This window comes from Tenrec ecaudatus, chromosome 6, assembly GCF_050624435.1.
Source record: "Tenrec ecaudatus isolate mTenEca1 chromosome 6, mTenEca1.hap1, whole genome shotgun sequence".
Classification (NCBI taxonomy): Eukaryota; Metazoa; Chordata; class Mammalia; order Afrosoricida; family Tenrecidae; genus Tenrec; species Tenrec ecaudatus.
Window position 1 is genome coordinate 135,927,284 of NC_134535.1, and position 14,898 is coordinate 135,942,181.

The 14,898-nt window shown below is 38.5% G+C and overlaps 2 pseudogenes; both read right to left on the bottom strand.

The window, feature by feature from the left end:
* The window catches only part of LOC142451691 (aldo-keto reductase family 1 member C23-like protein), a 44,247-nt pseudogene that overhangs the window by 26,617 nt on the left and 2,732 nt on the right, over window positions 1-14,898 (bottom strand).
* Window positions 11,664-12,286, bottom strand: LOC142451269 (ubiquitin-conjugating enzyme E2 K pseudogene; annotated as a pseudogene).

Below are 14,898 nucleotides of genomic sequence, written 5' to 3' on the forward strand. Positions count from 1 at the left end.
TATCCCTTCAGTTCAAGGAGAGCTGGAGAGTTTTCCATTAGCAATCAAGATCTCCAATTCAAAGATGGGTTAAATAACTTACAGCATGATTGTTTCCAGGAGTGTGATTTATTAGAGTAACAGGACACAAAATAAAATTTGGAAAGGGATAAGCCACATGAGGGGAAGTACAGGAGATCCATTCACAGGCTTCCAAGTGTTCCTAGTGAGATCACACAGAATACACTTGATTCCAACAGGGTGGAATTTTGACAACACCAGGGACATGTTATATTATGGGAAGATTTTCAGCCACTTAATTCCCAAGTTCTTTACTGGGGTTTGGTCACATAGGCACGCTCTGTTCAAACATACCAAAATGCCACATTCACAGAAGAGAAAGCAAAGATGTTGTGCGATCTAAACAAGTTTCTTTTTGCGTTGACATTTGGTTGTTGTGAAGTGCCGTGAAGTTAGCTCCTACTCATAGTGAACTGATGCACAACAGAAGGCAGCGTTGCCCAGTCCTTTGCCATCCTCACAACTATTGTTATGTCTGAGCTCATTATTGCAACCACTGTGCCAGCCCATCTCTTTGACCATCTTCCTCTTTTACAATGACCCTCCACTTTACCAAGCATGACGTCCTTTAGCAAACACTGATCCCTTCTGATAACGTGTCCAAAGTACATGAGATGAAGTCTTGGCATCCTTGATTTGAGGCCCAAACACTCTTATAAATAAGAATCATAGGACCCTTCCTTAAATCACAGCTCTGGATGTTAGTCAGAGTCAGCCTTGGTAGCAAAACTTGCCAAGTATAACCCATCACCATGAATCAGTTCCAATAGAATGACCCCATGGAAAAAGAACAGTTGTGCCATAGAGTTTCCAAGGTGATACTCTTGACTAGAGCAGATGTTCCACAAAACAGTGAGTTTGAATTGCCTACGGCTCACTTAGCAAGCCAATGCTTAATTCATGGTGCTACCAAAGGTATTTCATAAGCAGAGTAGTCTACAACTAATTCTTTTGCACACAGCCACACTATTTGTATAAAAGAGTTAGCTAGAGGTATAAAATGTGTAGTCTAGATTATGAGCATAGATTCATACCTGAAAATGAACACTAGCCTTAAAGATTAGTAAAATAAGTAGTACTACTAAAAACCAAGGTCAATTCAATTAGGGAAGTTATACCTACAGTGAACTTGGAAGTTATTGGTTTATCTTTTGCAAAATTTTCACAGAACTTAAAAAGAGCTGAATCAAGGACAAATAAAAACAAACAAACAATGTTTTTCATGTCTTTTTAGGTATTCAGAAGGTGTATTTTTTAACTTCCAAAACTAAAACCAAAACCACTGCCTTTGAGTCAATTCTGCCGCAGAGCAACCTTATAGAACAGAGTTGAACTGCCCGTGTGGGTTTCCGAGGCTGTAATCTTTATGGGAGCAGAAAACTTCATCTTTCCACTTTGGAACAGATGGTGATTTTGAACTGATGACCTAAAGCTAGCCACCAAAGCATAACCCACAACTTAAAAATAAACAAAAACTAAGAGAAATCAAACACACTGCCATCAATTCAATGCCAACTCAGAGGGATCCTACAGGACAGGGCAGAACTAACTGGCCCTGTGAGTTTTTGAGCCTGTAACTCTTTTGCTTGTTGCTTTTCAACTGCTGTATTGGCATACAGGTCACATAGCATACAACTCAATAGCTCAAGAATATCAACCAGAGTTGTACGGTCATCACCATAATCCACTTTAGAACATTTTCCTCTTTCTTGTACTCATTGTTGTTAGCTCAAAATTTCCCCAACTCTCCCCTTCCATAGCCCCCAAATCATTAATCCAGTTACTGTCTCTAGATTTACCTATCCTGGATTTCATACACAGGAAAACATACAAACAAAAACATAACAGGTCAAAATAGAAAAACTTCAATAGGAAAGGAAATGCCAATAACAAGTAAAAGTTTTAAATGGGAGGTCCAATGCCAATGTGTTACATTTTAATCTAATTGTGTCTGCAGTCATCCAATTTCCAATGCACTCTACATGATAGGAAGGCTAGTCACACACCTGGGATCTAGTCAGAGGGATTGCACTGGGGGCTGGATTCATGCGTATTTTTAAAAATTGTTTTATTAGGGTTTTGAACAGTTCTTATCACAATCCATCCATCCATTGGGTTAAGCACATTTGTGCATATGTTGCCATTATCATTTTCTTTCTTTCTTTTTTTTGGTCATTATCAATTTCAAAACATTTTCTTTCTACTTAGCCCTTGGTATCAGCTCATCACCCCTCCTCTCCCACCTATCCTCCCTCATGATCCCTTGATAATTTATAAATTATTATCTTTTTCATGTCTTACAGCAGCCTCTGTCTCCCTTCACCCATTTTTCTGTGGTTCACCCCCCGCCCCACGGGGGTGGTGGTGGCATTATTTGTTGATCATTGTGATTTGTTCCCCCTTTCTCCTCCCACCTTCCCCTTCCCCTTCTGGTATCACTACTCTCACTATTGATCCTGAGGGGTTTATCTGTCCTGCATTCCCTATGTTGCAAGCTCTTATCTGTACTCGTGTACAGGTTCTGATCTAGCCGGATTTGTAAGGTAGAATTGGGGTCATGACAGTGGAGGTGGGGCTTGGCAGAGGAAGTACTAAAGAACTAGAGGAAAGTTGTGTGTTTTGTTGGTGTTATACTGCACACTGACTGGCTCGTCTCTTCCTGTGACCCTTCAGTAAGGGGATGTTCAATTGTTTACAGATGGGCTTTGGGTCTCCACTCTGCCCTTCCCCTCATTCACATTGATAGGATTTTTTGCTCTGGGTCTTTGATGCCTGATACCTGATCCCATCAGCACTTCATCATCACACAGGCTGGTGTGCTTCTTCCATGTGGACTTTGTTTCTTCTCAGCTAAATGGCCACTTGCTTATCTACAAGCATTTAAGACCCCAGGCACTATATCTTTGGATAAACAGGCACCATCAGCTATCTTCACCACATTTGCTCATGCACCCATTTTGTCTTCATCAATCATGTCAGGAAGGTGAGCATCACAGAATGCCAGGTTATTTGAAAAAAGTGTTCTTGCATTGAGGGAGTACTTGAGTGGAGGTCCAATGTCCATCTGCTGACTTAATACTTAACATAAATATATGTACATAGTTCTATTTCCCTAACATTGCATATAACTATATTTACACATGTACATGTCTGTATTTACACCTCTACAAATGTCCTTTACCTCTTAGTTCTTTCCTCTATTTCCTTTTACTTTCCTCTTGTCCCACTATCATGTTTGGACTTCATTTGGGTTTCAGTAATTCCTCTTAGCTATATTGCTCTTGATTAAGCCCCACAAGACATCCTATGCCCTCCTTGCCATTGATTTTAGATCACTTGTTGTTCCCGTGTCCCTGGGTTTTTTGGCACCCACATTCCTTTCTCCCACCTCCTCTCCCATGTACGCCTGGAACCATTGGTCTTGTTGCTTTTACCTCCGGGTTGCTTATCCCGCCTGTCCTATCTAGATAGATATACAGTGACAATAAAGAGCCCCCAAACAAGACAAAGCAGAACATAACAACAAAAGAGGGGAGGATATTGTATATATCGCCTCAGGAAAGGAAGGGAGGGACCAGACTTCAACCCAATGTGTCAAGATGTGACTACAACATCATGTGTATTTTTCAATGGAAGCACTCTTTAAATGGGTCAAAAGGGAGATCAAATGATAAGATTTCAAAAGGGACATCAAATTGATATGAAATCACATTTCACTCCATTATATCGGCCACAATTGACTTGCAATGCTCTGTGTCTGATAACAAGGCTATTCAGATTCCTGGACTATGATGAGAGGGGACCCTGCTGAGATTTATCTATGTGTGGACCTTGCAAATAGATTTTGAGCTTCTACTGCCCTCTACAGCTTTCTGCAAACTAGATATTCATAATTTAAACTTTGATACTATTCCCTCCTTTGGATTTGGATTATATTGCTTGCAATTCTTGGATCACGCAAGCTACTGGGCTTCTTCCATATAGACTTACTTGATGTCTCACTTGGATGACTGTTTGAAGATAAGTTTTAAGACCCCAGATGATATTGTTTCTGACAATCAAGCACCATGTAGTTTCTTGACCACATTTTGCTATAGGACCCATATCTTCAGTGATCTCTTCATCAAACTGGGCCATTTCTCAAGAACTAATTGTTCTTCTGTTAGGGCTGGAATTACCGTATATACTAAAGTATAAGCTGACCTGAATATCAGCCAAAGCACCTAATTTTACAACAAAACTGCATTAAAAATGTGCTGAAAACTCAACTTATATACGAGCATATATGGTAAATGTGAGCCTAAATCTATTCATTTATCCTTGGTTTATATGTGTCTCTGGTTCACATTAGAAGCATAATTGCCATTTTATGTTAGAGTATATTATTAATCATCTCTCTGGGGCATAAGACAATTCTATTGGCAGAGTCATTAATTGAGCCAATGGTATAGAATTTAAAACTCAGTTGAGAAAAGGAAATTATACAAATATAGGGCGCCTATGACTTCAATACATGGATTATTGACTTGAACAGATCAAACTCTTAAGTTACTGGATATTATTTACACAAACAATGGGGCCTGGTGATAGGGAAAAACTTTCAATAATATTCATAAACAACAGCAGAACCATGCCTACCAGATTAATACATGTCATAATAAAGCAAAGAGGGCATAAAACAGTAAGTATATGATAGTCTGGCACATCATTCACTGAATATTCTTAAGGGAAGATATTTGAACCAAAGTTCAATGACTGCCAATTCTATAACATGAGATAGCAGTCAAACGCTTCTTCTCAACCTAGGGAGTTTCAGCCTTAAAGTCCAAGGGCTATCGGTGAGTTTGAGGTCAAGTCCAGTTCACTCAGTGGGGTTTTCACATTGAGTCCTTCTGCTGTGGCCTATGAAGGATGCAGTGTGCCTCAAAAGAATAGAATCTAAAGTCCCAGTAGTATATAGCACATGGTCTGGGGCAACCAAGTCTAGATGGAAACTGCGTCAAAAGTTTCTAATTAGAAACATAGTGCCAAGCACATTCTCCAGTTGGGTTCTATATAAGTATTGTTAAGTATTTTTTTCCCAATGGGAGGTGGCCTCTTCCTGTTTTCCTACCAACAGAAATGTAATAGTCTTCTGAGAGACATATATGTCCTTCACCCCACCCCACATCTTGACTACAATTTCCAGCAAGATTTGTTTATCACTCTGGTGGGAGTGTCTGTTGATTTGGGGTGACTTTAGCACGGTTTTGTACGGAAGGCACTGAATGGTCTTCTTCCTCTACCCATATCTTGAACAACTGACCCCAGCAGAGTTGAGGTCTCCTCTGTCAAACAGCTGTTTAAGAGAGATATGTAGAGGGGTGATATATGGTTCATAGATGCTTGGCCTTTGCTTAGGGAACTGGGTTAGAAGATTAAAAGACCTGGGGCAGAAGCCTAATTTCATTTTGGTGTTTATCCTTGTCATAGCGGGCTCATACAATATTTGTCCTTTTGTTAATGACTAACTTCACTCAGCATAATAGTTTCCAGGTCCCTCCATGTCACGAAATGTTTCGTGATCTCACTGCTATTCTTTTAGGGATGCATAGTATTCCATTGTGTGTACACACCACATAGGGTTGTTAGCCATTCAACCGTCACCTTTTGTAAATTGTCTGTTCATGTCATTTGCCCACCTTTTAGTTGGGGTAGCATTACTTTTTTTCCTCTTTTTATAATGTTAATTTTTATTTATTTATTTCATTTAGCACCTATCTTAAACTTAGAGTATCAATAACAATAACCAAATTATAAAGCTTCTTTCAAAGAAAAGGAAGTAAAATGATGTGATAGGTTAACTATTTCTTTTACTAAATTGATTTAGATGATTAAAACTGGGTCATTATTTCATAACTATTTTATTCAGATTAAACTTGTGATTGAAATCATTTAAGAAAACAAGGGTTAGACATAAGGCAACAATTTCAATAACACCCATCCACTAAAGCAAAACTACTTGCAGAATTAAGATATATCACAAAAAGCAAAGAAAACAAAGTAGAAAAATATATGGAGGTCTCAAGTTGTCAATTATTGGGCAACCACAGAGTCGAAGGAGATTCAAAACCTTGTCTAATGACTTCAAAGTCCACAGCCCTGGGTTAGATGTCCTTTGCTTATTTTTATACTATATGGCATTTCAAGGTTTAGTACAAAGACGTATTTCAGTTCCTTTAATCTGCAAAAAGTGTTTAACGTTAAATCCAGTTCACTCAGTGGGGTTTCAAAATTAGGTCCTTCTGATGAGACTTATGAATAATGCTGTACACTTCAAAAGGACAAAATCTACAACCCAGGATCATCAAAGGCATGACACAAATTTTGTCAAAAATACAGGATTAGGGATATTATATAATGCAGTTCTTTTAATTTAGGAGTCCACACTAGTAATGTTAAGGGTTTTCTCCAATGACAAGTTGCCTTTTGATAGTTAACCCACAAATAGAAATGAAATCACCTTCTTATAGAGGTGTTGCCAAATTGTATAGATTTTAGTCATTAGTCCTTTGTCTGTTATGTCACTGCTAAAGAGTTTTTTTTTTTTCCCAATCCATGGGCTCTCATTTCATTCTTTTGATGAAGTATTTTGATGTGCATGAGTGTTTTACTTTTAATAGGTCCTAGTCATCTATTTTGTCTTCCACTGCCTGTGCTTCCTTGATTAGATTTGGTAATCTGTATACGCCCTGCAATAGGGCCTTCAAGTTTGTCTCGATTTTCTCATTGATGATTCTGATAGCTATGAGGTTTACATTTAGATCTCATCCATATTGAATTCATTTTTGTGCATCCGGGGAGCTGTGAGTCCTGTTTTGTTCTTCTGTAGATGAAGATTCAATTTGTCCAGCATCATTTATTGAAGGTGTCACTTTTCCATTTGATGGTTTTTGTTCCTTTGTTGAAAACCAGTTGCCTGTAGGTGGATGCTTTTATATCTGAGTTTTCTATCCAGTTCCATTGATCTAGATATCTATCATTATACCAATACCAGGCTGTTTGGACTCCCGAGGCTGTGTAATAGTTTTGGAGATTGGGTTGCGCAAGAACTCCTACTTTGTTCTTTTTGAGAAGTTCTTTGCTTCTCCCATGCCTCTCTCTATGAAGTTGGTAATAAGCTGTTCCATTTCTTTAAAGAATGATATTGAGATTTATTGGGAATTGCGTTGTATTTGTAGATTGCTTTAGGTAGTTGTTACATTTTCACAATATTAAATCTTCCTAGCCAGTAACATGAGGTACTCCTCCATTTGTGTAGGTCACTTTGTGTGTGTGTGTGTGTGTGTGTGATAATGTTCTGTAGTTTTCCTTGTACAGGTCTTTTGTTTCTTTAGTTGGGTTGATCCTTAGGTGCTTCATCTTTTGTGTGGATATTATAAATAGTATTACTTTGTTGTCTATTTTGGAGTGCTCTTTGCTAGTATATAAGTATCTGAGTTATTTCTGCTTGTTAATATTGTATCCTACTACTTTATGAAACACCTCAATTGTTTCCAATATTCTTTTTGTGAACTCCTCAGGGTTCTCTCTATAAAAATCATGTTGTCTGGAAATAATGAAAGCTTCACTTCTTCTTTGCCCAATTGCATTCTATTGACTTTTTTTGTTGTCTAAAGTTTCTGATTAAAATTTCTAGGACAATGTTGAATAAGACTGGTGATAAGGGGCAACCTTGTCAAGTTCTAGTTTTCAGAGACAATGAAAACTGATTTTCCCCCCAATTAGTGTGATATGCCCGTTGGTTTTTCATATTTGATTTTTATTATATTTAAGAGTTTTCCTTCTATTCCTATCTCTTTAAGTGTTTTTATTAGAAAGAAATGTTGGATATTATCAAATTATATTTCTGCCTTTATTGATATGATTACAAGATTCTTATTCTTTATCTTGTTTATGTGGTGGATTACAATGTTTGGGTTTGTTTGTTTTTAATGTTGAACCATTCATTTGTATGAATCTTACTTGGTCATGATGACTTATACACTTGATATGTTGTTGAATTCTATCAGCCAAATTCTTTTTTGGAGAATTTTTGCATCTATGTTCATCAGAGATAGTGTTCTGTTTTTATTGGGTCTATACCTCATTTGGGGATGCATTTGGGAGGTTGCTGGCTTCATAGGATGTGTTTGGGAGTTTGCTGTCTCTTTCTATATTCTTGAATAGTCTGTGTACAACTGGTGACAGCTCTTCCTTGAATACTTGATATAACTCCCCTGTGAAGACATCTGGTCCTGGGGTCTTCTTGGTTAGAAGTTTCTTGATTGCCTTCTCTAATTCTTCTTTTGTTATGAGTCAGTGCAAGTTTTCTACATCCATCTGTATTAATTTGGGTAGATAGTGTATTTCTAGGTATTTGTCTATTTTTTCTTTTATAGATTATCAAACTTATTAGAATACTGTCTTTTGTAGTATCATATTATTATCTTTTTCTTTCATTTGGATTTGTTGTGATGTCAACTTTTTCCTCAGTTTAGAAATCTTTTCTTTCTTTTCCTTTGCTAAGTTTGCCAGTGGTTTGTCGATTTTGTTAATCGTTTCAAAAAATCCATTTCTTTTTTTAATTTACAAGTTTTTATTCAATGCATTCATTTTATTCCTTCAGGGTAACTTCACTCATTCTGCTTCTTCAATTGTTTCTTGTTTCCATTCATCTTGTTTTCTCCTAGCCCTCCCTTCTTTGGTAAAGTAGGTCTTTTGATCTTAAAAAAAAACAACAACAAACATTTCTTGTCTTGTTGATTTTCCCCATAGTTCTTCGCTCTTATAGTTCATTTATTTCTGCTCTAATTTTTATAGTTTATTTTTCTTCTGTTGTTGCAGGGATTATGTTGTTGCTCTTATTCTAGTTGTTGGAATTGTTGTGTTAAGGTATTTGGTTTGGATTTCTCTTATTTTTTCAGTTATACAATGAGTTTTATAAATTGCCCTCTAATAACTGCCTTTTCTGTGTCCCAAAGGTTTTGGTATGATGTGTTATCATTATGTTTGTTTGAAGAAAATGTGCATTTTGTTGTTGGGTGGAGTGCTCGCTATACGTCTAGGAGGTCCAGCTGGTTTATTGTGTTGTTTAGCTCTTTCTTTTTCTTTGCTGAATTTGTTTCCTGATAATCTGAGTGGTGTGTTATAGTCTCCTACTATTAGCGTAGAGCTGTTCATTTCTGTTTTTGACCCTTTGACCAGTTTATTGATGCTTTTTAAAATTTTTGGTCTTTCATGGACTGTGTATATGTTTATGAAGGATCTATGTTCTGGGTTTGAGTTGTGGAGCTGGAGAAGAATATTGAAAGGACAATGGATTGCTAAGAGGACAGATAGATCTGCCACGGAAGAAGTGCAGAGAGACTGTTCCTTAGGGGCAACGATGGAAGGGCCTTGTCTTACATACTTTGGACACGCTGTCAGGAGAGACCCATGCCTGGAGAAAGATATCATGGTTGGTAAAGTTAGAGGGGCAGCAAAAGAGGACAGCCCTCAACAAGATGGATTGACACCGTGGCTGCCACAATGAGCTCAGCATAGGAACAACTGTTGAGTCTCTGTCCACAGTGATTCAATGAATACTTTTTGGAATTGCTTATCTTGCTTTTTATTAATTCCTTTAGTTTGTCCTTGTCTGCAAACATGTTTATTTCTCCCTTGTATTTGAAGGATAACTTTTGCTCAATAAAAGAGTCAAGGATGGAAACTTTTTTCATTCAGAATTTTATGTATGTCACTGCTTTGTCTTCTGGCCTGTAGCGCTTCTGCTGGGAATTCTGAGCTGCTTCTTGTCTGTTGTCCTTTGTTGGTGTCCTTTTTCCTCCAGCTGCGCCCAGGGTTCTCTCCTTTTCCTTGAAGATGGATAGTTTCACTCTAATAAGAAATGATGTTTTTCTTTGGGGATCTTTCTTATTTAGAATTCTCTCCTTGTACAGTTATTTTCTCCTCTTTTGTGATGTTGGGAAGATTTTCTTCTATGATTTCTTTTACCGTTTTCTCTGAAGATTTTTTTGCTTGTTTCTGCTTGCAATGAGATATAAGCTGTGTCTCTTTATAGTGTTCCACATCATTCTCAAGCTTTCTTCTGAGATTTTCACTTTTTGTAGATTGTTTCTTTCATCAATTGTCCTCAGAGTGATTGTCTTCAAGATCAGTGATTCAATTTTCCTCTGTTTTCATTCTATTCTTCAGGTTTCTTACTATGTTGCCTACTTTTATTATCTTATTTATTTATTGCTATTGGAATATCTTTTGGTTTAGGGATTTTAGTTTTTCAATGTCTTCCAATGTTCTCAAGAGTGCTCCTCACATCTCTTGAAAGGATCTGATGATCATTTTTCTGAATTCTGTGTCTGGTTGTTTCATGGTCTCTTCTCCATTGGTTTTGGACAATTTTGGGTTGTTTGTTTTCCTTTTTTAGATTTGTAACACACTTCTATTCCTATGTGCATTTGAAGTATGTACAGAAAAACACCAACACAGCTTTCATGTGTCCGTATGGGGAAAATGCAAGCAAGAGTGATTTTTGAAGTAGCCAATAAAGCAATCTCTATAAAGCCCAAAATTAGGCTAAAAAAACTACTGCGGTTGATTGCATCCTTGCAAATTCTCAAAAGAAAATTTCATCTAAGACAGTTTTAAAGACAGAAATGTATATGTATGGATTGTGTTAAGAGTTGTATGAGCCCCTAATAAAATGTTAAAAAAAAACCAGAAAGATGTCAAATTAACTGTAAACTACACTGGGTTTGTGGTTTCATTAAGTCTGGGAATACTGCAGCATCAAGTGTTTACTGTTTGGGGGCAGCTCCATTTCACATTATTACGTACACAGGGAAGCTTTAAGAGTGTTTCAAGCACTGTGACAAAACATTCCAAGCCTGGGACCTAAGAATGGAGCACGGGTCCCTGCCCTCAGCACACGTCCTCACCCAACAGTGTCAGCTGGGGGTGGTATTGGGAAATGGGGGGTTGATGTCCCAGTCTGTTGGCAAGGACAAAGAGTTCGGAATAAGGTCACCATCTTCAATTCTGTATAAATCTCATATCTAAGATTCTCGAGTGCTTATAATGGTGGTCGTCTTGGCAGCTACCCATCCTAAGAAGTCAAGTACAAGCATGCAAGTAAATTCACAGGCACAGAGGAGCCATGTTACAAACGGTTAAGGTAGCTGTGATGCACCACCAACAATTTGAATGGCCCTGACACACTCAAAATAGTATCTTAAATAGTCAACAAAATCCTGAAGCAAACTCTTGCTAGTCTTGGTACACTGCTAAATGCTAAAGTAGCATGTTTTTTTCCATGGTTTTAGCTTAGTTCAAAGAGTTTTTACACTATCAAGTAAGAAAAAAATTAAAGTATTTCCCCCTTTTAAATTTACACAGATGTTTAATTAGCTTTATTTACAGAGCAGGTTTTTTGTTTGTTTGTTTGTTTTTGTGTCTCCAATGGTGCCTAGATAACGTCATTAGGCAAGAATGTCGGTTTAAAAGAAATCTATGCAGAATTCTAAAAATAACAGATGGCGATGCTCCTCAAGAAGGGGCACGCGGGACTCTCAGCAGCTCTCAGTTACTCAGTTACTCAGAAGCAATTCTGTTGCAGTCTCTACATCCCAGGATTTTGAAGACAAGCCCACTATTACTGCGTTCCTATGAAAGCCCATAGCACATAGATTTTCTATTTTTGGGGTGTATTCTAGACTAGAAACTGGTGCTCCAGCATACACATGTGCCCAAAGTCGAGCTGTTTGTTTGAACATTTCAGGATTTTGTTTGTACTGATTTGCTACGACTGCATCTTGTGGATCATCTGATTCTGCAGCTGCCAACATTGCTTGCAATGACAATAATACAGTACGATGAGTCATGGCTGCCGCCCATTGATCTTTCAGAATATCCAAACAAATAGCCCCCGTGACAGAACTAATATTAGGATGCCATATTTTAGTGATAAACCGGACCTTAGGGGGATTAAATGGCTAGGTTTCTGGTATTTTTATCTCTAGTTGGTATCTTCCTCCTTCATATGGTGTGTCTGGAGGTCCTGCTATTTCTCCTCTTAATTCTGTAAAATTCTCATCTACAAGATCTACTTTAATTTGATTTTTGCTCGTCTCCTCGCTCTTCAGCACTTCCTTGAACTCCCGCTTGATTCGGTGCACCGCGATGTTGGCCATGTCTCCGCCCGCAGCTGATTCGTATCGCCTCCTCTGCCACCGCTATGACTAACCACCGCTGCCACCTCTTCCTCCACTGCCTCCTCCTTGGGCGATTCAGACCCGAGCACACGAATGCTGCCGCTGCCACCTCGGCCCAGTGTTGGGTTGTTTGTTTTTGTTTATTTGAATGTAGTGGTTGACTGATGTTTCCTCAGCTTTGTGGAATAATTATTAGTGGTGTGTGGGTTGTTTGGTTGTATAGAGAGGTATTGGCTTGTGGTAATGTGGGAACGGTCTAATAGGAGTGGAAAAGTATACAGTGGTGAATCAGAGAAAGGAGAGTGAGACAGGTAAGTAGAAAAAGTGGCAGGGGGGTTGGTGGAGGAAGAAGAGCGAGAATAAAAAAAATAATGATAGAAATAATAAGCAGCCATATTGATAGACCGACGAATTTGTAAAATTAATGGGGAAATGTATTTTTAGAGGCACCATCAGAATTAATCTGGTTCACTGAAATATATTTGATGAGGAAAAGGAGATAGCAGAAAAAGAAAATAGGTGGATGTGCAGACAGAGAAGGGACAAAAGACTGGGGCGTAGCCACTAATTTCTGGTGCTATGGTAACGTGAATGAGGGCAAGTCCACGCACCAAGAAGATTAAAAAAAACAAACAAAAAACCCCCTTATTTGGGTTGATGTGCCAGAATCTGAGTGCCTCTTATTGCCTGCAGGGTGGAGGGTGGGGGGGTGGGGGTGGCGGCAGGGGGAGTAGTATTCTCAGGAACGTGTGGCTGCACTGAATGAGGGAATTGGAACTGTTAGTGAAGAACTCCAAAAATATCACGTGGGTGTTGTATTAGAACAAAAGGAAAAAAGCCTGAAGTAGATAATATAACCATCTTGTGGGTAGGGGTTCCTGCTCCTTGATAGTGTTATTTTGTGAAATTGTTTTTGGCCTTGGAAAGCAGGGGGCAAACTGGAGATGAAAAACAAGTACAAAGGAGGAAGGGGGGAAAGAAAAGAAAGAACCAGAAAGTTAAGCTTGGGTGTTGATTATATATGCACCCAAATGCCCATGCAGAGCTATCTCTGTAAGAGGGTTGGCTGCTTGGATTGCCTCAGGGGACAGGGAAAACCAGCGGTGCCACGAGGAGCAGGGCTCACAGAAGTTGCTTGTGCCACAATGAAAGACTGAGTCTGTCTGCAGGGGTAACTGTTCTCTTTCTTTAAAAACGTCGCCTGCTTAGCTTTATGTTGAGATTCACCCTGACAGAAAATGCAGTGTATGCCTCTTAGTGGACCTTTTGTCATAGTTGCTAAGGAGATCTTTCTGAGCCTAAAACTTCTTTTTTTTCCCCCAATAGCTTTTTTGACATGTCATCCACATATCATACAATTCAATAGTTCCAACATATCAAGAAGAGTTGTACAATCTTTACCACAATCAATTATAAAACATTTTCTTTTCCTCCATATTCATTGTTATTCTAGTATTTTCTTCAATTTTGGCAAAGATAGACACAATAAAACGATTTCTAATCCAATAGATTCTACATGTGTATAGCTCTTTATGGGAATGGAAAACTTTTACTCTCTTCCAACCACAACCTACTCACCAGAAATTAGCGATTCACTCCTTACAGCCCTCTAGTGTTGCCCAGCCCTGCTCCTTCTTTAACTGTACCAGTATAAGGATATTATCTAATAGGAAGCCTCAGGACTAACTTTTAAAAAGCAACAACTGTTTTTTTAACCATGATATTTAAAAGGGTTTTAAGTTGTTAGTCAATACATATATCATTCCATATTTCCACCCCATCAAACAGTATTACACAATTGCTACCACAATCAGTTTCCAAACACTCTTTTTCTTATTGGGCTCTCTGACATTAACTCCCTTTTACCCCCTGCCTCACCTCTGTATCCCCACCCCCACAAAAAAGTCCCTTTTTCTACTTGCTGACCCTATATGTTCATCAATCCTGCATTTCATATATCAAAAAAGAGAAAAAAATAACACAAATTCAAGAGGGTGACCCCAATGAAATAACACATCTGAGATACACCCTAATATGGACAAACAAATAAAACAAACAAAAATCAAAGTACAGAAAATATGAAAACCAGATCAGGTCCAGCATGCATCAGAGGAGGGAATCAAGTGACTAGGTTTTAAGTCAAGTGTAGCCCTTTGACCTTCTATACTCAGCTTTTCAATACACTCTTTTTAGGAACCACTTTGCTCCCATCCCTCTATTAAGCACAGAGGGAGATCACAGGAGGCTTATTTCCTATGTCATTCTCACAAATGTATCTTGGGGTCCCACTGCCATCCATAGCCTTCTGCAAGTCAGATTCTCACAATTTAGGCTCTGATGCTAGTCCCTCCTTTGACTTCGGGTTATAGGCTTTATAATCATTTGGTGACTGATGATGGCGTGCTTTATTCCATGTGGGCTTACTTGACATCTCACCTAGATGGCTGCTTGTTGGGAGACAAGCTTTTAAGATCCCAAACACTATTTTGTCTGATAGCAGGGCACCATCTAATTTCTTCACCACACTTTGCTATAGCAGCCATATCTTCTGTGTTCCCTTCCTGAGGGTGACTATTGAGCAGGGCTGTGATCTAAGAACTAATTGCTTTTA